The sequence below is a fragment of the Eptatretus burgeri genome, chromosome 15 (assembly GCF_056783735.1).
Source record: "Eptatretus burgeri isolate ZD-2024b chromosome 15, Ebu_testis_v1, whole genome shotgun sequence".
Classification (NCBI taxonomy): Eukaryota; Metazoa; Chordata; class Myxini; order Myxiniformes; family Myxinidae; genus Eptatretus; species Eptatretus burgeri.
In genome coordinates, this window is record NC_140975.1 from 16,554,178 (window position 1) to 16,581,297 (window position 27,120).

General features: G+C 43.0%; 1 protein-coding gene across 5 annotated transcripts in view; it reads right to left on the reverse strand.

Moving 5' to 3' along the window:
* The window catches only part of LOC147011629 (SAM and SH3 domain-containing protein 1-like), a 150,137-nt gene that overhangs the window by 70,066 nt on the left and 52,951 nt on the right, over positions 1–27,120 (reverse strand). Inside the window, exon 1 of one of the 5 annotated variants that reach the window (XM_085858575.1) lies at positions 24,671–24,826. The exons of the other annotated variants lie outside the window; for them this stretch is intronic. The gene's annotated coding sequence lies outside the window, so the exon portion shown is untranslated. Of the gene's footprint in view, positions 1–24,670; positions 24,827–27,120 lie in introns of those variants that run through there. 5 annotated transcript variants of the gene reach the window in all.

Sequence of the window (27,120 nt, forward strand, 5' to 3'; positions counted from 1 at the left end):
GAATTCAGTGACCAAATATGCAAATCCTCTTCAAATTTTAAGTCAATCGGATGAAAATTGAGGATTTTAGAAATTCAACAAAGTTGTCGACCTTTTGACGTAAAACATAGTTGGTGGTTAAATCCAGTGACCTGATATGCAAATGCTCTTCAAATTTTAAGTCAATCGGATGAAAATTGAGGATTTTAGAAATTCAACAAAGTTGTCGACCTTTTGACGTAAAACATAGTTGGTGGTTAAATCCAGTGACCTGATATGCAAATGCTCTTCAAATTTCAAGTCAATCGGATGAAAGTTGAGGATTTTAGAAACTTCACCTTAGTTGTTGACCTTTGGCCTCGATTGACCTTTGAGCCAATGTTGACAGAAAAAATAATTGGTGGTTAAATTCAGTTACCTGATTTGCAAATCTTCACATTTCAAGTGAATCGGATGAAAAGTGAGGATTTTAGAAATTCAACAAAGTTGTTGACCTTTTGACCTTAAACATCGTTGGTGGTTGAATTCAGTGACCTGATATGCAAATCCTCTTCAAATTTCAAATCAATCGGATGAAAATTGACAATATTAGAAATTTGGCTCATGTTGACCTTAAAAATAATTGGTTGTTGAATTAATTGACCTGATGTGCAAAAACTTTTCAAATTTCAAGTCAATCGGATGGAAATTGAGGATTTTAGAAATTTGACAAAGTTGTTGACCTTTTAAACCTCAAAATCAATCGGCTTCTTGCTTATAACCAACTACCATTTTGTGACGTAAAAGTGAACATTTGTTTAAAATTGTGACCTGTAGACAATTGACATACAAACAGACAGACAGACTGAGACAGACTAACAGATCAGAGCAACCAATATACTTGCAAATCTTCGATTTCACAAGTAACAAGAAAGATGTCGAGCACAGCACGATACTTGCAAAATCCAAATCAACAATAGTTGATTTGTCATGAAATAATATCAACATGTTCAACAATAGTTGAACAAAACCATGGAAACAGTAATTTGGTAATTTGGAAAATTTGACCTATCAAGTGTTTTGCATGATGGAATGTTGTGCATAACAAATTTGGTTGATACATTTTCGAACTGCCACCATTAGGTGTTTAACATGTTTTGGATGGCCTTGATCTTGACCTTTGACTAATTTTGACCAGATTTTATACACATATACTACACATGAAAATAAGCTGTGTAAGTTTAAATCTGATATCTTGATAAATTCCTGAATTTTGGCAAAAATAAAATCACAAAAATATCTCATTTCATCTTAAAGGTACAAAGGGTATAAAATATAAATGGTTTAAAATGGTGTAAAGGGGTCTAAAAGGTGTAAGGGCTCCAAAGGTCTACATGTCGAAAAGGTATGTTCCAATAGTTCGTAATTAATAGAGGTAATTAATAGACAGAGTCAAGGTCCAATCTATCTATAATTCCAGCAATCTCTGTGTGTCTGTTTGTCTGCGACCGCCGTTTCTCGACGACCGCTGGTCCGATATCATTGAAACTTGCCAGGAATATTGACGGGGCCCCGCAGATGTGCCTTTTCGAGGTTTGATATCGATCGGACGAGCGGTTCCCAAGTTACGGCCATTTTACTGCTTTTTCAGTGTTGAAAAGGTGTATATATGGCAGCTGAAGATGTCGTTCCACCTTCTCACCTTATTATGCCACTTTTTTCCCAAATTATTAATAACAGGACGACCACCGGTCCGATCGGATTGAAACTTGCCAGGAATATTGTCGGGGACCCGCGGATGTGCCTTTTCGAGGTTTGATATCGATCGGACGAGCGGTTCCCAAGTTATGGCCATGTATCTGTGAACCAATGACAGGACACGGTGCTAGACGTCACGAAGACGTCACAATTAATGTTTATTTAATTATTTTTTTTTGAAGGATTGACGTCAATTCTTCTTCGTTTGGTATGACGTCACAATCGACACTGGGGACCTGGGTATGTGCCTTTCTCTGGGTATGTGCCATACCTGGGTATTTGCCAAACTCCCAAGGTTTGATTATTATTCAAATTATTAATTAATCCCAAGGTTTGAATTTTCCCGAGGGAAACATCTGTTTCCCAAGGGTTTGAAAGCTGTTTTTTCCCAGGGTTGGAATTAAGCGTTGTGCTTGTAGACATTTGTGAATACATTTACAGAGAGAGGGATGAGAGAGGAGGGGGAGAGAGGAGGGGGGAGAGAGGGGGCGAGAGAAAAGGGAGAGAGGGGTGAGGGGGCAAGAGAGGAGAGGGAGAGAGGAGGGGGACAGAGGAGGGGGGAGAGGAGGGGTAGAGAGGGGGTAGAGAGGGGGGAGAGAGGGGGGACAGAGGAGGAGGGAAGAGGAGGGGTGAGAGGGGGAGAGAGGGGGTGAGAGGGGGTGGCAAGAGAGGGGAGGGAAAGAGGAGGGGGAGAGAGAAGGGCCTGAGGAGGGGGAGAGAGAAGGGAGAGAGAGGGGAGTGAAAGGGGGGTAAGAGAGGAGAGAGAGGAGGGGGGAGAGGGAAGGGCGAGAGAGGGGGTTAGAGGGGATGCAAGAGAAGGGAGAGAGAAGGGCGAGAGAGGGGGCGAGAGAGGGGTGAGAGGGGTGGGCAAGAGAGGAGGGGGACAGAGGAGGGGGGAGAGAGAAGGGTGAGAGAGGGGGGAGAGAGAAAGATGAAAGAGGGGGAGAGAAGGGGGCAAGAGAGGGGAGGGAGAGAGGGGCGGGAGAGGGGGGCAAAAGAAGGGAGAGAGGAGGGGGAGAGAGAAGGGCGAGAGAGGGGGTGAGATGGGGGGCAAGAGAGGGAGGAGAGAGAAGGGCGAGAGATTGGGGGAGAGAGAAGGGCGAGAGATTGGGGGAGAGAGAAGGGCAAGAGAGGGGAGGAAGAGAGGGGGTGGGAGAGGTGGGGCGAGAGAGGAGGGGGGACAGAGGAGGGGGGTCGAGAGAGAGGGGTGTCACAATTCTTCTTCTTCGTTTGATATGACATCACAATTGATGCTGGGGACCTGATACTGTAGGCACGAAGCTGCACATACTGGCACGCACCTACGGGCCCGCACTAGTAATAAACAATTAATAAACATATGGTCCAACTCACGTTCAAACAGTACGTAATCAATAGACATATTCATAGGGGTCGACCAAGACTTCACCTCGATGAGGGTTTACCATCCATCCCTGTTTCAACATCGATATCAAGTGACCATAACCTTTTGACCCATTGATCTCAAAAACAATAGGCTTCCAGATTGTCACTACCTCCACCAGGTGGTGAAGTTTCGTGAAGATCAGAGTAAAAATGTGACCTGCAGGCGATTGACATACAAACAGACAGACAGACAGACAGAGAGAACAACAGACCAGACCAACCAAGATATTTACAAATCTTCGATTTCGCAAGTACCAAACAGACAGACAGACAGATAGACAAAGGTGAAAACAAATCCTCCATTCACCTTCGGTGGCGAAGGTAACAAGAGAATTGGACATGAGGTGTGTGAATGAGGTTAACCTTACATCCGGTGGTAAATAATTTGAAGGCACACAACAACCTGCCATTTGACAAAAACAAGCGATTTCACACGTCATAGTTAAATGTTAATGGATGGCTTTCCTTGGTTTCATGGCTTTCCATACCATCTGAAGAACACCACATCCGTGCAGTTGGCAGTTTACGCAACTTTTCGTGCAGGAGGAGTTTGCATGTCCTCTTGTTGAGACCATCGTTTGCAATTAAGGTATCACTGCAAAAATTCAACAGGTGGCCAAAACAAACAACATGACCAACAGAGGTGGCCCGGGGTGCCACCGAACCACAAAACCACAAAAGGTGCACAGACCTTGTGGAATTCCCCATACACATTCGTGAGCAATGATTTGAATTGATCGCCGCAACACGTCTTAAACAACCGGACCGAAGACCATTTGTCTCCGTTACCGAAATGGACAATAGGGGCCCTCACTCCCTGGCCTTGCTTTGTTAACCCCATTACATGCAGCCGGGCCTAATGAATGCATCTATACTGTTGGTTGGAGAGCTTTATGTCACAATTGGCTGTGAGTGCGCGTGACCTGCTTACAATATGCGACAGTTGCACTCGTGCGCACCACAAGTGTGAACCAATCATTAGTGGTGGTGTAGACACCACCACCCTGCATTTCCTGCCCCCATTGCTTATTTCGCACTTTATTATGTCCTGGCAAACGCAACTTTCGGAGACAACACTGGAGTTAATAGATATATTTTTACTGGAGTTGTTTTTAACAACCGGTTTCTTTCCTCCCTGTGTGTTGTGTTGGTTATTGAAATTCTGCCAGTTGAACAGAAGGTCCCTCAATGGAAGCTCAACAGTGCTTACCTGGTGAACGGGAGTAACTTTGGTGAGACACCTGTCTGAAAGAAAAGCATCAAAGCAATTCTCCGAATGAAGAATCGCGGCATGCGCATAATTTTTAGTGGTTGTCCTTGCAATACTATCCTTCCGAAACACCAATTTGAATACTGTGAATGCTCATTAGAGATCCTTCATGTTGACGATGGTGGCTTATTGTTGTCGTGGACCTTTTAATTGTAGAACGTACAAATATAATCGCGCAAGGCTGCAATTTAATGCAATGGTATCGTCTGCCTGGTGCAAGTTGTATGGGAAGTGACATCATCACTGATTGAAGCATTCTGCTTGAAACCAAGATGGCAGCCAACAATCACAAGTGCAGTGGAATGGAGGTTGACCTATATCACGGTGTTCCTTGAAAAGGAGAACATCAAACCAGCTGAAATGTACAGGAGACAGTCTCAACAACTTGGTGATGTGTCTCTTTGATGAAGTTTTCACTTGAAATTTAATAAGGTGACTTCAAGGTGAGCACCGAAGGATCTCACGTTTGATAAAAGCAACCGCTGCAACAGAACTCCTGGAACACGACCAGAGAGATGATTTATTAAAGAATGTTGTGATGGACGATGAGACATCATTTCACGGCAGAAGAAAGCAAGCTAGCATGGAGTGGACAGTGGAGACATTCTTCGTTTCCCACCACCAAAATAATTAAAGGCTCAGCCCAAGGGCCAGGAGGTGTACTGCAATAGTATTTTGGTACCTCAATGGAATAATCCGTATGGAAATTAATTATCTGGGGAAAACCATCAAAGTATGCAGGAGGAGGGCAGTAGGCATTGGTGATAACCAGACAAGGTGGTGTAATTGTTAGAGCATCTGCTTTGAGTCTGGGAGGTTGGTGGTTGAAAACGGATTGGAACTGAGTCATAGCAAATACTTTTAAAATGGTACGTGCTGCTTCGTTGCCTGACAGCATTTAAAAAGAATATAGTAAGAATGAACAACTGTAGCTTGGCAACCATTGTGTCGGCTTGATGGGCTCAATGGCCTCCTCCTGCATTGAAGTTCCTTGTAAGGGAACTCATTATCATTATTACACTACATGACAACAATGACTTGTTACTCAGTGTCACCATACAGGTTTGAAAGCCAACATCAAGCCTGCAATGAAACCTAACATGTTATACGCACACTACGTCCCGGTATGCCATCGCATGACTTCACTGCACCGTCATGTTTGACCTCACGGTAAATGTGATCACAGCTACTCAAGCTTCCATGGGTTGGAAAGTTACACATCATTCCCATAAAGTCCAGACTTGTGAGTGGGATTTACATTTATTTGGACCATTTAAAGAGCATGGTCTCACTGGCATTAAGCTTACGAATAACAAAGATGTCTAAGCACGTGTCCTGAAATGACTGCATACAAGAGCACTCAGGCCGGACGAGTACATCCGAACCCAGCACAAAGGCACACAATGAGCTGCACAATTAAATTAGACAAACAAATTAACGCCAACAATTAATTAAACTAAAAACAACACAATTCCGGCTTTTCCGGGACACGTATGTTCTTCCCGTAACCTCATCTTGGGTAAACTCCCAAATATTCAGGCTTTCCGCAAACTTCAAGGATTTTGTCCCGTTTGTGGAACCCGACTTCTTGACGATGTTAGATTCCACTCTTCCCTCCAGGGCTCAAAACCAGTGTGACCACTCCTCATTTTCAAAAATGCCAAGGTGAGCCAATGAAAAAAAAGCCAAGAATTCACAAGGTTTCAGAAAAGCGATGATAATAGAAAACCGAGAGAAAACCAAGACGCCAATGTGAACAACGAATAGCCAAGATCTTGTGAAAAAAGCCAAGGAGTGGTCACACTGCTCAAATCAGGTGTTGTATGACTATCTCATGTCACCCCCCCCTTTCCTTACCCAAAATCTTTATTACTCCTCATTAAGCAAACCTAAACCAACCCACTTGCATACAGGTTTCTGTATTTCCTTCTTTCCTCCATTCCTGTTCGTTCGTTCCCTTACTCGTGGTGTCCAACTGGAGCCATGTTGTCCCACTGCCAGTTTATTGCCCTTTTGCCCTCTGTCACCTGGCAATTCCACGAACCGAGATTTTCGGATTTAAACAAAAATGTAATTAATAATTATTGGTGATAGCCAGTGCCACAGAGAACATAGCACACTCTCTTGCAGCACACAGCAGAATACACCTGTCTGACTGGCACACGAAACCATATCCGTAATAACTCTCCGTTAACAGCGGAAAATGATGTGAACCATGAATCATGATGGTAAAAGATAGATACGTCCGTTTTGCGTTCCACATGACTAATACCATTTGGTGCAATAGGAAAATAAGGCATCACAAAGCAGCATTCATTCGATGGAGGAGTTAAGCCGGCTATCCCATCTGCAAAGGGGTTAATTTAAAAAAACGATCACGATGTCTTGTGCAAGAAGAGGTATCTGGACTATATTTCCTTCTATCGGAATAATACAGGACAGTTTGTCTGATCACTTTGGCTCATCATGGCCCTTTCTGGACTAACACGTGCAATGGCATTATAACTCATCAGGCTTCAATAATGGAAAGCTTTGTTTGGGATCATGTTGGACTAGTAAGCTGATACAACTACCACTGCAAGCTGGCTGATTGTGAGGTTAACAGGGTGGTTGCTGCCCTTTGTACCAGAGAAAACCCGTGCACATATAACATGCGAACTACTTGGTCAATGTGTTTATCGTGCTGTAGCTGCTGCCCAGACAGCAACAACACCAACACAGCAAGGAGTGTGATCAAGGGACAAGAAACCTTCCAGAAGACCAGACAACTTGCTGCCAGCTGTCCAGAGTCCAGGCAACAATTTATCATTTGTTCAGTGCCAGTGACACCTGGACGACTCTTCATGAAGGACACCTTGGGATCTTTAACGTCCACTATGTAATGCCAGCAGATGGGCACACAGTTAAAAACCATGCGAGGGATGGCACACACCTCGATGCATCATGAAACAACAGGATGGCAGTTTGTAGCTCAGTCGGGATTCAAACCCAGGCCAGACAGCTCAGAAGTGAGTGTGCACACCTCGAGGGCCTAGGCTATCCTGAGAGCTGCTGAACAGTGAAAGAATCATCCGAATATGATGTAAATTGGGGGAAAAATACATTAAAAAAGTCACTTGTGGTGCTGACACCAAGATTCAACTCCTTCATGAAATACTTCCATAAATATGAAATATTAACTTGTTGATAATTATTGTCTAATAACATTTGCTATTGTTGGATTATTATGGATTTGAAATGCAGAAACAGTTGGTTTTAAAATATTTACAATTCTTATGTTTATCAAACCCTACGGAATACATTATCTGCGATCGTTCTCTCTGTCCGTCTGTCTGTCTCTCTCCTCTCTCTCTGTCTCTCTCTGTCTCTCTCTGTCTGTCTGTTCTCTCTGTCTGTGTGTGTGTCTGTGTGTGTGTCTGTGTGTGTATCTGTGTGTGTGTATCTGTGTGTCTCTGTGTGTGTCTGTGTGTCTCTGTGTGTGTCTGTGTGTGTCTGTGTGTCTGTCTCTCTCTCTCTCTCTCTCTCTCTCTCTCTCTCTCTCTCTCTCTCTCTCTCTCTCTCTCTCTCTCTCTCTCTCTCTCTCTCTCTCTCTCTCTCTCTCTCTCTCTCTCTCTCTCTCTCTCTCTCTCTCTCTCTCTCTCTCTCTCTCTCTCTCTCTCTCTCTCTCTCTCTCTCTCTCTCTCTCTCTCTCTCTCTCTCTCTCTCTCTCTCTCTCTCTCTCTCTCTCTCTCTCTCTCTCTCTCTCTCTCTCTCTCTCTCTCTCTCTCTCTCTCTCTCTCTCTCTCTCTCTCTCTCTCTCTCTCTCTCCTCCTCCCCCCCCTGCCTGATCGACTCTACAAAGGACCTTGAAGACAGACTAGATTAGGAACTCTGCAAAATGTGGTTAATTGATGCACCACTCCAGTCTCCTTGCCCCATTAGCAATTCGCATTACCGCTCTGGTAGTCTTTGTGGGATAAGTTATGATGCGCAAATTTTAATTGTTTTTTCCAAGTTTATAAACTTTCAAACGTTACTTTTCTTAATTCAGGAATTTGAAACCCCCCCCCCCTCACCCTTGCATCTTCACTTTTAAATTCACATTGTAAGAAATTATCATGAATGAGTTGGGGGTTTTTTTGTCCAGGTTGATACATAATGTTGTTATCCATCATGGTCCAGGATAGACCCAGATAGGTGTTTGGAATCCAGGGCACCACACAGGTTCTGCCTTCATGTTCACAACCAATAAGCTCCATATTTTCTGGTAATTGCATATCATGTTCTGTGTTATCGTTGTTTGATGTCGGCCTCATTTAACAGACCTATGAGCTTCTGACCTTGGCAGTGAAGTGCAGGCAATTGAAAATGACACCTCATAGTTTTAATATTGCATTAATGGATTTCCCCGAGTGTCATATTTGGCGATTCTTTTTATCCAATTATTGGTGTGTGGAAGGAGCCTGCTTTGATTTGGACCGGAAAAGCAGGTGGGGGGGGGATTGTGCTGACTCTAATTTCTCAAAGGATTTGCCTTGTAAGAAGAAAAGCCTTTTTGGTAATGCAGTATCAGGTGGGGGTGAGCAGGGTTCACCGTATTCTTCATTACCAGACAAGAAGAGCAAGGCACTTGCAAACTAACCAGCACAAACGGGTGAAAACTCACAGGACGGCAGAGAAAGGGAAGGAGAGAGAGAGAGAGAGAGAGAGAGAGAGAGAGAGAGAGAGAGAGAGAGAGAGAGAGAGAGAGAGAGAGAGAGAGAGAGAGAGAGAGAGAGAGAGAGAGAGAGAGAGAGAGACAGAGACACAGAGAGAGAGAGAGAGAGAGAGAGAGAGAGAGAGAGAGAGAGAGAGAGAGAGAGAGAGAGAGAGAGAGAGAGAGAGAGAGAGAGAGAGAGAGAGAGAGAGAGAGAGAGAGAGAGAGACAGAGAGAGAGAGAGAGAGAGAGAGACAGAGACAGAGACAGAGACAGAGACAGAGACAGAGACAGAGACAGAGAGAGAGACAGAGAGAGAGACAGAGACAGAGAGAGAGAGAGAGAGAGAGAGAGAGAGAGAGAGAGAGAGAGAGAGAGAGAGAGAGAGAGAGAGAGAGAGAGAGAGAGAGAGAGAGAGACAGAGAGAGAGAGACAGAGAGAGAAGAGAGAGAGGTTCCAAGGATCAGTTATTTACAGGTTTCATCGACCAAGAAGAGGTTTGTCCATTTAATGGCCTGGCATGAGCTTGTGCCTTTAAATAACAGCTGTAAGACTTCGTGGCCACACTCACCTCTGAGCCATTATTCGCTCAGGGAGCATAACCTGAGGTCAGCATAGTGGTGGTCCAAACATTTTTTAGCGCATGACCCACGATTTAAATGTTTTTTTTTAAATGATCTTGCTGAGTTGGGGATCAAATCCTCCATGTTTAGTAGTTGATGAGGGAACATAAAGGAAGTGGTAAGCAGAGGGCACACAGACAGCCCTGGCTCAAAATGGTAAGTGTGGGACATCTGCCGTGCAGAGTAGAGATAAAAGATAGGATGGGGGAGAGATCGCTACAGAGCAATGCCATGTTAAACCACCCACAACTGCTCTGGTTTGATATGAAATTTTTCTCCTGATCATAAACCAGGTAAAATGCTTGCTTATCAGCTAGCTGTGTGGCCCTGGGTTTGATTCCAATGATGTTAAGCCCGGATAAAGCAGCTCACGGGACTGCTAACAGCTCACAGCTCGATTTCTGAAGGTCTTTGAGCTGTCTAGTCTGGGTTAGATTCCCAATCCGATCATAAACTGTCACCCTGGTGCTTCGCTGGGCATGCTGTTGCATCAGAGTATATCATCCGCCGAATGCGGAGCAGAGGGTGGAAAGCCATTTGCCAGCATTTGCTGGTGGACGTCAAAGATCCCATGGTATCTTTCACAAGAATAGGCCATTGTATCCCTGCACCCTCGCCAAATGCCAAAGTCTGGACAGAAGCAACAGTGGGCTCATGGGGGGGTCACCTTTCGATAGTGGTGGCCCCTGAGGCATTCTCAGTGTGCCAAAGGACGAACAACGTAACCAGGATACCCTATTGTGTTGTATACATTTCTTCAATGCACACATGATTATTCTGATTGCCATGAAACACACACACACACACACACACACGCACGCATGCACGCACGCACGCACGCACACACGCACACATGCACACACACTGATGCTCAGCCTGAAAAACATCAGAATGACAGTTGAGAGCTGCGCTGAGATTTTAACCCAGGTCAGACAGCACAGGGGCGATTGAGCGTACCTCCAGCATGAGCGTTGCTCGGTGGGGGACGGGGAGGGCGCGTGCCCCCCACTATTTGTGGACTGAATATTCTGAACGTGTTCCTCCAGCGACAAAGCCGTGGTACTGTATGATCGAGCTGACACGACTTCCTTAACCCCTGATTGGAGAGAAAATAAAACGTTCATCGCACTCAGGCAATGCAATCAACCTGCGAGCTCGAAATGAACTCTTGGGGTCTGCTTTCGAGTTTCATCTCCACCAAATTACATCGACATCATGGAAATATTAAGCCCTATTGATCGATGAAGTACGACCCTCAAAAGAATATTGCAATTACCACGAGACAAACCCACAAGATGTTCAACTCATTCATTTATCCACACGTCCCCAAAGGTGCATTCCCCGGTCCGCTATTGAGCTTTAAAAGGAGCGGCGAAGGCCTAAAGGTGCCCATCATGACAATTAATGGACGACTACAACAGTTGTGCAATTCCTTTCATCCAAAGCATGAGAATGCACATCGACTGAACTCTCGCCTTAGATCAATAATTACTTGAAGCGTGAAAATTGTGTAATTACAAAATAGCTTGGCCACGATCCACGACCATTCAAGAAGAGTTCGCCAAGTGAACTAGCGAACTGACTTCTTAAGAAGAAGTAATAAAAGATGAAAGCTTTCTGGTGCTTCTCTATAAGTACTTCTGTGCAAATGGACACCTAAGGACGATACACCATGTGTGTTGGTTGCTTGATCAATTTGCTTATGGTGAAGAAACTGCAACACAGCCAGTAACTACACTCTAACGGTAACAGGGAGTGTAACTTGATGTCAATGAACCTCCAAGAGGACCAGACCACCAATTGCTACCCCTCATCCCAAAAAGGACTTGCAATTTGATCATGGTGCTGGCAATAACTCGCCGACTCTTCATGATGGACACCATGACGTCTTGAACATCCACCAACTAATGCTGGCAGACAGGACATCCAGTTTAACGTCCATCTGAGGGAAAGCACACCCAATGATTAATCATCCTGCCTGTGAAACACCAGGTTGACAGTTGACAGTTCACAGTTGAGTCAGGATTCGAACCCAGGCAAAACAGCTATAGGGGTGAGTGCACATACCTCAAGGCCATCATGCCATCCACCATATTTTGTGCTGCTGAATCCAATTCAGTCATTAAGAATGGTTGTCAGCCAATGATTGGGAAACATTTGCATTAAACAACTAGAACGGCACTTGGTAGAGCACATACCTCCACCACGTAATGCCTGGTCCACGAGAACATATCGAGCCCATCAATACATTTTTCAAATATGCTATACAGTATTATATTGTTTTTGGCCCTTTCTCTCAATGGTTGAGAATCACTTTAAAAATTAAATAATTCTCGTATCCACATCCGGAATCAGATCTTCACCAAAATCGAATCAATTTGTCATGGTCACACACGCAACCTGCCCACCAAATTTCATCTGAATCCGTCCACAACCTTTTGAAATATCCTGCACACAGACAGAGAGACGGACAAACAGACAAACAAACAAGAAGAAGACGTCGAGCAGAGCATGATAATTACAAAATCCATAAAACAATTTTGACCTCAAAAATAATTGGTGATTGAATTCAATGACGAAATATACGACTCCTCTTCAAATTCCAAGTCAATCGGACGAAAATTGAGGATTTTAGAAATACAACCTTCGTTGATGACCTTTGGCCTATGTTGACCTTTTGGTGTACATTGACCTCAAAAATAATGGGTGATTGAATTCAGTGACCTGAAATATAAATCCTCTTCAAATTTCAAGTGAATCGGATGAAAATTGAGGATTTTAGAAATCTCACCAAAGTTGTTGACTTTTGGCCTGTGTTGAATTTTCGACATTTTGACCTGAACAACAACAGACTTCTTCTTTCTGACAAACTCTACCATGTGGTGAAGTTTCGTGAAATTGTGACCTGTAGGCGACAGACAGACAGACAAAGACAGACAGACAGACAGACAGACAGACAGACAGACAGACAGACAGACAGAATAACAAAACCGACCAACCAATATACTTGAAAAATCTTCGATTTTGCAAATAACAAACAAACAGAGAGGAAGGGGTGAAAACATAACCTCCTTCACCTTCCAATGCGGAGGCAACAACTTGCCTCGGACAGTTGAACAGGAAAAAACAAAGAGGCTTTTTTCACCACCGATTCCTCAATATCGAGATTGTGCATCTGAAATGTGATGGCTGGTATATATGTGGAACATCTATAATATAGATATATATATATATATATATATATAATATGCCATATATAACATCTATAATATGCCATATTATAGATATAGATATATATAAACCAATCCAAACATTGACAGGCTTGTCAAAAAGATTCACTTGAAGTGAATTTGAATCACTCTAAATATTACACTTTCATATGAACTTTCCCAAAACCCTGTTGCAGCATCATCACACACCGTGAGAATAATCCCTTTGAGCATCAAGCTCGTCGAAGCCCTGCCATGCCCAACAAGACCGAAAGCCTTTTGAATAGGACAAATACTCTTTAATGGGGCAGCTTCATGACAAAGGGAAATCTTCCTTTTCTTTCCACCAGATTCCTGCGTTTCATCGAATATTCATCCCATCCAATGGCTCTGTGTATCATCTCACCGTATAGTCGTCCCATCCGCATCGTCCGATGCCCTTACAGACCCCAAACTCGTTCTTCAAATGAGCGAGCAACCGTGCAAGGCTCAAAGTACCATTGACTTGAAGTTTTTTTGTGTCATTGAAGTCTGCCATCGGCATACGAAATGACATTGTATCCTGTCAGTCAGTTCCCAACTTGCTAAAACACAAATGCATGGTTTCTAAGTGACTCGGCGACATAGGTCTGTGTCGTTTGGCAAATTGCAGCCTGGCCGGCTTCCCAACACCCATCCTGGGTTTCAAAGATAGATTCAACATCAGCTGTCCAGCTAGAGTAAGTGAAATAATAATAATAATGATAATAATAAAAATAGCTCATTGATAAAACGATATAGGTTACAGTGATAAAGTCATAAAAATAAAACATTGCTCAAATATGGACTTTTATAGATGAATAGTTAGAGGGATGACTGGCTAAAGTTTTGCGTCTCTGCTCGATGCATCTGTGGGTCGTTCATGGTGCACCCTCCCCAAACTTTGCTGTCTGGTGGGCCATCATTGCCAGCATGTGTTATGTATACACCGTGTTTGGGGGGGGGGGCGTGTTAACAAATAATTAAGAAAATGACGAGAAGAGAAGAGGACAATCGGTGAAAAAGGAGGATTAGGGGAGAAAGGAGGGGGAGCAAGGCGTGGTGAAACATTCTGCCATATTTGCCTGTATTTAGAAATGTTTAAATTGTACCCGAACGACACAGATCTATGTCACCTGAATTTAGAAAATTTAGAAACACATGTATTTTTTGAGTACACCAAGGACTCTTTAATGAGCAGCTTCACAACAAAGGGAAATCTTCCTTTTCTTTCTACCAATTTCAAACGTTCTGCCATATTATAGATGTCCCAGAATGTTACTTCTCTGAATGTGGATACTTTCGAGAGAGAGAGAGAGAGAGAGAGAGAGAGAGAGAGAGAGAGAGAGAGAGAGAGAGAGAGAGAGAGAGAGAGAGAGAGAGAGAGAGAGAGAGAGAGAGAGAGAGAGAGAGAGAGAGGAGAGCTGGAAGCATATGAAACTACTCATCCACGCTAGCGTCCCTTCTAAAAGTCAAGATTCTACTTTTACAAACCTCATGATGTTCCCACCAAGGGAATAAAGGTTGCATAGCAAAGATAACGTGATGACAAAACATAACTAGAGGGGGAGCATTCGGGAGAGTGCAAAACCTCCTCCGCCAATACTGCGGGTCACTCAAGTGAACCTTATATCTTATTCATTAAATATGATGTCAACAGTGCTGACAGAGTTATAGTTTTTTTCTCCAACATTTTTTTTTGGAGGGGGGGTTGGAAATCACTTAAAACATGTAGAAAAAAAAGAAATCGAAATTTTGTTGAAAAAAAAGTTGCAAAATATTTTTTTCTCTAACAATTTCTTTTGGGGGGGGGGTTGGAAATCACTTAAAACATGTAGAAATGCAAAAAAAAATCTTTATGGGGGGGGGTGGAAATCACTTAAAACATGTCGAAATGCAAAAAAGATTTCTCTATTGTTTGGGGGGGTAACAATGTTTTGGGGGTTAGAAATCACTTAAAACATGTAGAAATGCAAAAAATTCTCTATTTTTGGGGGGTGACAATTTATTTTGGGGGGGGATGGGAATCACTGAAAACATGTAGAAATGCAAAAAAAAATTTTTTTCTCAAACTATTTTTTTTGGGGGGGGGGGGACCAAGTCCAAAATTTAATGGCATGATCCTTGGACCATACCTAACCCCCCCCCCCGCACCAAGTTTCGTCGAAATCTGTCGAGGAGTTTTTCCGTAATATACTGTTCACAAACAAACAAACAAACAAGCAGTCATAGACTGGTACTTACGAAATCCTCAACTTGACCTCTGACCTTGTCGAATAAAAGCTGCCTCTGGAGAAGGTAGCGACGCAAACCAGAAGTTTCTACGATGATGCTGTACCAAACCATCAAAAATCGTAACGTCGACCGAAGCAAAAATCACCATTTCTCCACACAATTATTTTATATTGTTTTATCAAAGTCACAAAACCGTAATATTCGGCCATCCACCAACAATCTTTACATAATCCAACGGCTTAGCGAGTCAGGCATGCGACGATAACCTTTATTGGGATAAAAAATGACTTTTAAACACCATCTTTATCGAAAACACCATCAGCGCCCACACGCAAAACCTTTACGTGATCAACGCCGCCTCTGCTCAAGTGCACTGCACCACGTGACGACCCGTGACGCGCGAGTGAAATGTTTTTCATGCAATCTTAAAACGTCTCCAAAACATCTGATTTTTACCAGAATTTCGACAACCGAGTTTTAAGCGTCCTAAACGATTGCAAAAACTGAAGACAAAATTAAAATCGAAGTTAAAACGAACTCGTAACGTCGAGCGAAGCAAAAATACTCCATTTCTCCACATTAATTTACGGAATCATGTATGACCTCACTGTGACCTTGACCTTTGACCGATTTTGACCAAAATCTAATCAGTGCTAACCATCACCCTCCTGAACCACGTGGTGTAATTTGACATTGGTAGCTTCTTCCGTTCTCGAGTTATCATTTTTTGGATGTTTGACCTCACTGTGACCTTGACCCTTGACCGATTTTGACCAAAATCTAATCAGCACTAGCCATCACCCTCCTGAATCACGTGGTGCAATTTGACATTGGTAGCTCCTTCCGTTCTCGAGTTATCATGCCTACAAACAAACAAACAAGCAGTCATAGACTGGTACTTACGAAATCATCAACTTGACCTCTGACCTTGTCTAATAAAAGCTGTCTCTAGAGAAGGTAGCGACGCAAACCAGAAGTTTCTACGATGATTCTGTTCCAAACCATCAAAAATCGAATGTTTGACCTCACTGTGACCTTGACCATTGACCGATTTTGACCAAAATCTAATCAGCACAAGCCATCACCCTCCTGAATCACGTGGTGTAGTTTGACATTGGTAGCTTCTTCCGTTCTCGAGTTATCTGTACCAAACCATCAAAAATCGAATATTTGACCTCACTGTGACCTTGCCCTTTGACCGATTTTGACCAAAATCTAATCAGCACTAGCCATCACCGTCCTGAATCACGTGGTGTAATTTGACATTGGTAGCTTCTTCCGTTCTCGAGTTATCGTGCCTACAAACAAACAAACAAACAAACAAACAGAAACGGAAGTCATCAATATACTTACGAAATCTAACAAACAAACAAAAAGGGGTGAAAACAGTAACCTCCATCCATCTTCGAAGATGGCGGAGGTTAACTAGAGAGTCCATAGAACACCTTAGCCCATGCAGTGTTGAGACAAAAAAAAGAAAGGACATGGACAGGGTCTGCGAGCTGCAAATTCGATTGGTCATGATGACTTAAATGCCGCAATATTTTGTCCAAATATTGCTAAACGGAAAGTTTTTGAAACTGACAAAAAGACGATTTGTGTTCCACTGTGTTCAAGTATGCCTGTGGTTCGGGTGGTGGACTTGGAATCCTTAGATCCTGAGTTTAAATCTCCCTTGGCTGTGAACTAACACCAGGTGGGGTTGACTCTGCCTGTCATCCTTCTGAGCTTTGCAAAATGAGTGCCAGCTTGCTGGTATCCTGTGTCGGAGTGGTGACCCGTCCAGGATTGTGCCCAATAGCTAAGGAGACTGCTGAGGCAGAACCAACGCTCTGCACAGAGTATAGTCCCAATGGATGGATGGATGGATATGTGTAAGTATACGATTCAATTGAAATAAAAGAAAGATTAAAAAAAATTTTTTTTGAAGTTTACCGCTGTTGATTTTACACCTGTTGTTGAAGTTGAAGCAGCGTATTTTACACCACCTTATTTAACACATCACATCAGTTAATTGTGCCTGTTGTTTGTGTCCTTTATGAAGTCCATGAAAAGAGAAAGTTTCTTGTTTAGAATAATTTTCAATTTTGTTTGACTGACAGACAGACAGTAAAAAATTTTTTATCCCATTCCTCTCTGTGCACGCGTGCTTGGAATGGACAATCCGTACAATTTGCCAAATTCATCGCCAATTAAAGTTCTGCTAAAATGCAGCTAAACTGCAGCTGCTAAACCACGAGATGAACGACAGCAAAGATTCGATACGAAGCTGACTTTGAAGAAGGAGCGCAAGACCAAGAGGCGACAATGTCCTACATTTATGAATGAAACCAGTCTTAGCAAAACGAATCGATGAACTCAGAGAGTGGTTTTATGACATGAGATGTGACATAAAATGCGAGCAGATATGATTGCCGCAAGTAACAGTGGGATTGTCCCTTGCAGAGAAGAAAATAATTGCGGACTCGCTTTAGGATGGACATATCGCAACCGGCTCACTCTTGTTCACCAAGGATAGCTCTTGTCGTGAGATTAGATGTGTCAGTGGAGCAGAAAAATGGAAAGTAGAAAACATAACAAGCATGATAGCAAAAGAAAAACCAGGTGAGTACAAGGGCTTGAGGGAAGTCTTGCGGAATACAAGATGGTGGAGGTGCAACCACGAGGTGCAAATGAAACAGCTCATGGAACCAAATGGAATCATTGCCAGGTAATCAAGTTGTGCCATCAACTAATTCAACGTTTCTAATTCAGAATGGCTTGGGTTTGGGATGATGTGCGTTTCGAACGTCCTCACCTTTACAGCACACTCGTCGCTCAGCTAACAATTGTGCTGTCCGCTTGGATGTGCTGGGATCCAAAGTGTGAAACGGCAGGTCTCGATCAAGGTCTTTGCGGGACATTTTGGTTTTGACACGACTTTGTTTTTCGAACGTCATCACGCCGTCTTGTCGGCATCGTAACTATGGTTTTGGTACCTGACTGAGAGAGAGAGCATCCATCCGGGAATGCGCCGTTGATGGGATTGCATGATGATGCGTTTTCAAGTGGCCAGGTGCAGGTTATTGGATCTACCGAGGCATAATTTCATGGTCTGCACATCTTATTTTCTCTCTTGAAAAAAAAAATCGAGGCTCATGGAAGAGCGAGGTGACGGAGAGTATGCTCCGATAGTGGGGCGGCAGTGGGGCAACTCTTGAACACAGTGAGAAGGAAAATGAACGAACAGAAAAAAACAGAGGAGAGGGGAGGTGAACAAACACAATCACTTGGAACTGCAAGTAAGAGGGCTGGGTTAACGGGGGTGGTGAAAGATTGCGAGTAAGGACGGGGGATGACATGAGAGGACGGTGAACCTTCTGCCTGAAGTCTTGGAAGGAAGAGTGGCATTGTACAGCCTCAGGAAGGCGGATTCAAAAACGAAAGAAAAGAGGAACAGAAGAGGTGAGGTGTGTGGTCAGCCTGCAGATTGTGGGAGTGTATCCAGGATGAGGTTAATGGAAGACCACATAAATCGTGGAGTTGCAAGCACCTCATCACAGCACAAAACCTCCAGGTGACTTGGCAATTCCAACATATACTCGTATATATATATGTATATATATAATAAACATAGCGAAGGATGTCTGCCATCAGCATTAGCCAGATGTAAAAGCTTCGGACCCGTGGGTGAGTGATAAAGGGACAAGCATCACAGCAGAGTTGAGCCAAGTGCAAAACGTCTCGTCCAATTGAAATCCAGGACATGAATAAAACCTCCTCTGATGATGAGACGTGGAACTGCTTCACGTTAGCATGCATCAGCGCTCTAACGATTTGTAAATAATGAATGGTGCGCTAATCTGGCAACAGTCCCGATCACTCCCAGTGGAGTAATCACTGATGTGCCTTCTCCATCCAGCCGAGGTTGTACGTTTCCGAACTCAGACAACCTCTCGCTCAGGTCCTCCAACATTCGGCTCGAAGCAACATCAGGTTCGATTCCGATTCCGATTCTGTCGTGAAAGACAGTACACAAAGAGTCTCTCCTTCGGACGAATACACTCGGCCTCGAAACACAATGGCTGTCAGATTTGGCATGAGACGTCGCTCAAAGGATCGATCTCAAGGTGATGTCAGACACGAATCCGTGCGTGATGCTACGGAACGCACTAAATGTGCAAACATCGGTAACTTTTTTTAGTGGGAATGTGGTACAAAGCGAGGTGTCTGCCGCTCACCACGGCCAATTACCACTGATTTGGCAAATTATCACCCTTCCACTGGCATTCTCACCTGCGATCACAGCACTAGTCACACCTGAGAGCGTTTCTCGATTTCTCATTGCGATATTACCAGGATTGCAAAACAAGTTGCAAAGGTTGAACGTCACAGGCAATAATGTGCTGAAACGAATTCTGATTCACGCGCACCTTCATCGCACGTCCAACACCAATGGTGTGAAGGTGGCGCACTCACCTGTGTCGTCTGGGTTTGATTCCCGACATGGCTATGAACCGTCGGATCGCTGCTTCACAGGTAGTTGCGTTTCATCACAGAGTGTGCCGTCGCTTCGATGGACGTTAAAGTTAAGCTGGATGTCCTATCTGCGAGAAAGAGTTGGTTGACGTTGGAGATCCCAAAAATGTCTAGCGACGAGAAGGTGAGTTACCACTGGCACCCTGAAGAAATCACGTTCAGTTGAACGTCCGGCCTCACCAAACTGTTCGTGAAAGATTTGGGACAATTTTTTTTCTTCTTCTGGTTGACCCGACAAGGAGGCGTTAAATAAGTGAGTCGTCGACATGTAAGGATCTTTACCGGTGAAGGAGGCCATTTGTCCCAACATGTCTGCGCTTCATCTACAGTCCACACCATAACAACCCAATCTATTCATTTATCGACTTAATTTCACTCGGGTGGGGTGGGGGTATCACCAGGATGATGTGTATTTTTCTTTGTTGTTTTAGGCAATGGGGTGAGGGGGGGTTGTGGGATGAGGAATAAATACTGACAGAACATTCACTTTTTGAGAGACCTTCTCACAGACTTCACAATCACTACCCATGTATAAATCACCGATCCATACCCAAGCTACCTACCGGTCCTGCCAATGTCCACATAGCTGGCTATGCCCAATGCTTATAGGTACCTATTTTAGAATATGTAAATCTTTCAGTGGAATTATTAACCTGAACGTTCAACCATAGGATTTAGGTCATAAGGTCCAAATGGTCTATCATGCCCAGATTGGATCCACAATTTGTGTAATCCATGTTCCTGTGTGTGGTTCGGTGGTGGAACAGTCCCGACCAAAACAGCTTCAGAACGGCGAGTGAGCCACTGATGAGCCATCCTGCCATCAATTTGCCATATTTTCTGCCCAGCAACCCCCTTCACACACTGTGGTGGGTGCATGTGCATCCATGCATTCTTGGTCTGCCTGCTTCCCTCTACCATGCCATCAGTCTGCTGACCTTTTGCCCTCTGTTGTTCATCTTTCCCACGATCTTCCACTTCCGTACAAAAAAATGTAATGGCAACTGAGTCTCTTGCTAACAATGTGGATTGTTAATTCCGTAAGTTACAAGTTACAATCCATATCAGAAACAAAGTGCTCCGCTCGATGAAACAACGCTGTATGGCGAGTTGGTGACACGAGATGTAAAATATATTTCTGATACAACCTCATCAATAACCTTATTTTTAGCACAATGGTATTCTGGCACTTGACAGGCCAAGACAAAGCACAAGTTTACAAAACGATCCACTGGTTTATATGTCATGGTCTGAAAATACCAATGGAATTTTCCATTGTCTAAGATGGCTCTGCATTGCTGGCGCACCACATTCTGCGGTGGACAATGGATAACCGATGTGCGATAGCACGTGACTGTCTGATAAAGCTTGACCTATCCCACTGTGATCGGTCCTTTCATCGAGGCATTCTGTTTGGAGGTGGAAATCCCTGTCAGCAATGACACGGAAACTTTGCTTGAGCTTAATCTTCCAGATTGGGGATAACAGAAGATCTGTGAACTTGATCACAAGCTCCATGGTGTAATGTGTGACTCTGAGATTAAATATTTTCTACTTTTTCTGGTCTATTACACCATCCTATCGAACACATTACATTTGTTCTTCGTGCCTGTTGTTTGTGTCCTTTATGACGTCCTTAAAAACAGCAAGTTTCCTCTTTGGAATGAATTTCATTTTTCTTTGACTGCCAGACCGACAGACAGTAAAAACGTTATCTCACTGCTCTCTGCAAGCATGGTGTTGGCTTAGTGGTTAGGGCGGCTGGCCGGCTTGGGATCCTAGGGTCCTGCGTTTGAGCCCCGTTGGCTGCTGAATTAACACCAGGTGGGGTTGACTCAGCCTGTCATCCTTCTGAGGTTGGCAAAATGAGTACCAATGTCCTGGTAGAGGGGCACAGCATCAGTGGCACAGCCGTGCTCCAATAAATGAGAGCTACCCGGCAGCCTAAGTTGCCATACGCAAGAACAGAACTGCTCTCTGCGCATGAGTATGATCAGGACGATTTCAGAGTCAAAGTACTACTAAACTGCAGGTTCATTTTCCGATTCACATTCCAATTTGTGTTTAAAATAGAACATTCAATCTCAAGTTGGTCCTTGTTCATAAACTGACGTTTGTTTATGGATTGACGGATGGACAGAAGTGAACTGATTGTTTAATCCCTCAACTGAATGCTTCGTGTGCGCAGGTAATAATAGACTTCAAAATACTTAAGAGAATTACAACTTTGCTTCCCAAGAAAACATGTTCCATCGTGGCATTTCACTTTTGAGGGATTAAAACTCAGTGGTGGTGTGGTTTCAACGTCTGCATTGAGTTTGGAAGGTCCCCGGCCAAGTTACACCAAAGGCTACAAAAATGGTACGTGTGACTTCCTTGTTTGACACTCAGCACTTGGAGGATACAGCATGGATGAACTCCACAGGTTTACATCCGATGAGGAGGGAGATTTCTCTAAAAGATGTGGAGAGAAAAGCGAAGCCACAAGATGGCATCTCTGACACCCATGAGTACTCTGGAAGAGTCCCCCCTGCAAGTCAAGGTCAAGAGTGTTCTTTTTTCTTGTTAAAAAATAAAGTCCTGTGTTGTCTGATGTCTGTCTACGTATGTGTACACGATTTGTGTGTGACATCTCTTCCATGAGCTTTAGACTTTCCAGGAATAAAACGAGCTGGTGCAACAACCCTCTGAAAATAATTGTTTTCAGGCTGAAACACACTTTCATTCCTCCCTACGATTAAAAATACAAGATTACAAAGAGTTGATACTCTAGAACCCCACATTGTGGGTGGTATGACGAATAGATCTGTGCAATAAGAAAGCTAAATCTTGAACGGTTTTTTGAAATATCACGTACGCAAGCCAAGTTACTGAGATGGTTGCCATGGCAACATAATTCAGCCAATCACAGCCGTAATCTAATCAGGTTGAGATAATGTTATGAGGAATAGATGTCTGCAATATGAAAGCTAAACTTTCAATGGTTTTTGAAATATCACAAAAACAAAAGTACATGGATGGATGGTCGGTCAGTCGGTTGGAGCTCATTTTAATGTTCCCCATCTCTGACCTTGGCGGAAGGGTGAGGGACAAAAACCCAGCTGATACCTCACTCCTCAGCATTTAAGGGGATTGGAAAATAAATAAAAGTTAATGATAAAAAGCTCCCAAATATAGCATCACACGTAATCTGATTCCAGAACTGCTACCATTACAAACAAACAAACGAACAAGAAAGTTGTTGTACATAGCACGGTACTTGCGAAATCCATAAAACAAATTTGACTTTAAAAATAATTGGTGGTTTAATTAAATAACCAAATATGCCAATCCGTTTCAAATTTCAAGTCAATCGGATGAAAATTGACAAATTTAGAAATTTGGCTTATGTCGACTTTTTGACCTATGTTAAACTTTTGGTCCAAGTTGACCACAAACATAATTGGCTTGTTGAATTCATTGACCTGAAATATAAATCCTTTTCAAATTTCAAGTCAACCGGATGAAAATTGACAATTTAAGAAATCTCACCGAATGTGTTGCCCTTTGGCCTATGATGACCTCAAAAATAATTGGTGGTTGAATTCAGTGACCTGACAAGCAAATCCTGCTCAAATTTCAAGTCAATCGGAAGAAAATTGAGGATTTTAGAAATTTGATAAAGTTAATTTAACCTTTGGCCTATGTTGACCTTTTGAGCTTAAAAACACTAGGCTTCTTGCTTTTGACAAACTTTACCAGATGGTAAAGTTTCGTCAAGATCGGAATAAAATTGTGACTCGGAGGCGATTGACAGACAAACAGACAGACAGACAGACAGACAGACAGACAATAATGCACAAGACCAACGAATATACTTGACAAATCTTCGATTTTCGCAAGTAAAAAAACGTTTAAGCAAGAAGGTTAAACTTGATGACAAAAAGGAAATTTGCAAGAAAACAAAATTGAATAAGAGGAAGAGAAGACTATCCTCAGCAGGAGGCAGGCAGCACTTCCAGCTACAAAAAAAAAAAAATTGTAAAAATCTGGGAACAAAGACCATTTTCAAAAATTTGTCCAGGACTTTGTAAGTGTCTACTCAGCCATCAATAGAGGGAGCCAGACTTTGTTATCATCTATCACACGGAGAGAATGGAAGAACAGAACCATGGATTGGACCTGATGACTAGGTTGACCACCATTGTCCAACTTTTCACTACTGGTGACGGTGTACAGCATTACAATACGAACTACCTTACAATGATTTTCAACAAAGGAGGAGGCTGTTACGCCCAACAAGTCTGTGGAATGGTTGTCAACCTATGGTTGCTTGTCTGTGCTCTCTCCTTTTTTAAATGCTGAGCATCAAGCAAGGAAGCAGGATGAGCCATTATTTAAGGCTTTGATATGACTTTACTGGGGTGCGAACCAGTGTGACCACTCCTCGGCTTTTTCACAAAATCTTGGCTATTCGTTGTTCACCTTGGCGTCTTGGTTTTCTATAGGTTTTCTATAGGTTTTCTATTATCATCGCTTTTCCGAAACCTTGTGAATTCCTGGCTTTTTTCATTGGCTCACCTTGGCATTTATGAAAATGAGGAGTGGTCACACTGGTTCGAACCACCAAGCTCCCAGACTCAGAGCAGATGCTCTAACCATTACGCCACCGGGTCTGGTTAATCATCGAAGATAATAATTTACCACACCCAAAAATGTTGCACTGTTGAAACCTTGGATAGCTGTTTCCAAATTAAGTCTTGAGTAAAATAACAAGGTTGATGTAAGACTTGGGCTACACAAGTCCTCGTCTTCAACAGAAGAACATACAGAATCAAAAGTAGAGTCAAACTGGCACACACACACACACACACACACACACACACACACACACACACACACACACACACACACACACACACACACACACACACACACACACACACACACACACACAAACAGCTCACTACTACCGCTGAGCAATGCAGAACAATTTGTTCCAATCAAAAGGCAGGGTTTATACCTTTTGATGGGACTTTCTTGCCTCTTGATTGGAGAATAGTGTGCCTCATCGGTCCAGTCCACATGGGCAGTGCAAACGGGCCTTTCGACAGAAACGATGAGATGGTGGAAGATTTGGAGAGGACATACACAAAAACATTGCAATCAAAGGCAAAAAAGGTTCCACTCGCCGACGTCAGCTTATTCACCCGAACAGTCTGGTTTGCATTGGCACCAGCCAAGAAAAATCGCACTGGAGGTGATTCTCTGAATAGCCGTGCATGCTTTCAATGATCCACCAAATGCTAGCCATGGCTTCAAAGACGATGGCCCATGGAGCCTCGCAACGGCGTCGGAAAGGCCATGGCCTGACCCAGCCCTGGAATCACAAATCTGCTGCTGACGGTCGCAGGATGACCGTGGTCCAGCATGAAAAAACCCCTATCCTTTGTTTGGAGGTTCCTTATTTACAGCCGCCATCAACAAAGAGCGCGGATAAATCTTCACTGCACGCAGTAACCGCTGGAAAGAAAAAGAAATTGGCAAAAGGCAAGATTGCGCAAATATGTACCCTTTTCTATCCTCACCACCAACATCTTTCAAAGGGCTCCTCTTCTGGGTTCATCTCGCTTCTGTTCACAACGTAGGCAATAAGGTTTATGGAAGAAAATAAAAAAACAGGGACAGGGCTTTTGAGAGTTAAAAAAAACAAACAATCTTTTGAATCGACAGTCTTCACACCGGATACTGAGCAGAAGCACAAGTGTCCACATCATAACATGTGCACCATTAAAGTTTAAACTGTTGGATGCAGGTCTTATGGGGTGATCCGCTCTGCAGCATTACATGTACCACAAGCACCTATCATCAGATTTCTGGGGTCAGCTTGCTTGGGGAGCATCATCTGTGTATAGATGTTTCGGTCTACTTGGACCTCACCAGTATGGAGCAGATGTTCCATTCATCTCCTCCTTCAAGGTGCATTTCCTTGGAGGTTATATCAAAAGTAAACTCCTTCACTGTTGTGGAGCTCAAAACACCTGTAAATGGATGATGCTATGTCATCTATTTTAAGGTCATGACCTAATTATAGGCATTTTAACATTTTTCACCAAAACTTGACTATGGTTTGTCCGATCAGAACGGAATTGCCCTCACTAGATAGCCTAGAGTATGGTGCATTTACACATAATTTGCATCGTATCCCTCCAGATTAGAGGGCAAGGTCAAATGGTGGTCTGAAAAAAATGTTTTTTTTGTTTTTTTTTGTCATCACTCAATTATGCCAATGTGGAATGCCAAAGACCACTTAGCCTTCAAATATGTTTTTGCATCATAATGGTGTACCTGCACTGAAGTTGTGCACCTGATGCTTGATTAGTGTGATTTTCTATTGACCTATTTTTCCTATTGACCTATTAAATAAATATTATTGTGACCTATTTTTCAGATTGTGACCGAATTAGCAAAAAAAACGCCTTTTTCATCACAACTTGAATAATTTTCCTCCGATTTTCGTGATCTTGAGGTTTATGGATAGATTGTAGATGCAGACACATTTTCTTAATTTACAGTCTATCCGTAAATGTTGAAGGTCAAGGTCATATGGCGTTTTGTAAAAAAAAAAATGGCCATCATTGGATCGCAGGTGCTGGGGATCGCTTTGGCGATCGCAGGTGCCGGGGATCATTACCCTTGGCGATTGCTTTGTGATCATATATATCGAGTTAACAGATATTTGTGATCAAAGATACTCTCCAGATGACTCCAGCTTTGTTATTTACTTCTTTGGGTTCCTTCTTGGTCTTCCATTTGAATATGCTTGTACCATATCCTGATGCTGTGTGGACTGTGCTTCCCCACTGATGGACCTCTGGTAGCTTGTACCTGTTTCTGCGTTTGAACCTGGGGAGTAACTGTTGAAATCTATCTGTCTGAGTACTTCCCGACATCATTGTTCTTTGTTCAACTTCTTTCTAAAAAATTTTCACAATTCTTTTTATTCATTCTAATTCTTGCTTTTTCTTCTTTCATCTCTTTTACTCTTTTTTCCTCTCTTTCATTATATCGATCTCTCTAAGGAGAAGTGAATTCTTGCAGAATTTTTTTCTGTAAGTCTCCCATGGCTGCACCTGGATGGGTTTGAGGGTTGTGGAGTAGCGGCTGAAACCCGAACTCAATCCAGCTTCCTCCTGATGACTGCATCTTTGCTCTTTACTTCTTCGGGTTCCTTCTTGGTCTTCCGTTTGATTTTTTAAAAATTACATATTTGTTTCAGTATCCCAGCTTGCCATAATCAAGCAAATTATCCAGCATTGCCTTTCAGCACCTGCTGAAGCACTCAGACATCATAAATAAATAAATAAATAAATAAATAAATAAATAAATAAATAAAACCTCATTATTCAAGAAGTCACAGAGCAAGCCGAGACAGGATTTCAAACTTCCCTCAAAGAGTTGAGCTCACATCGA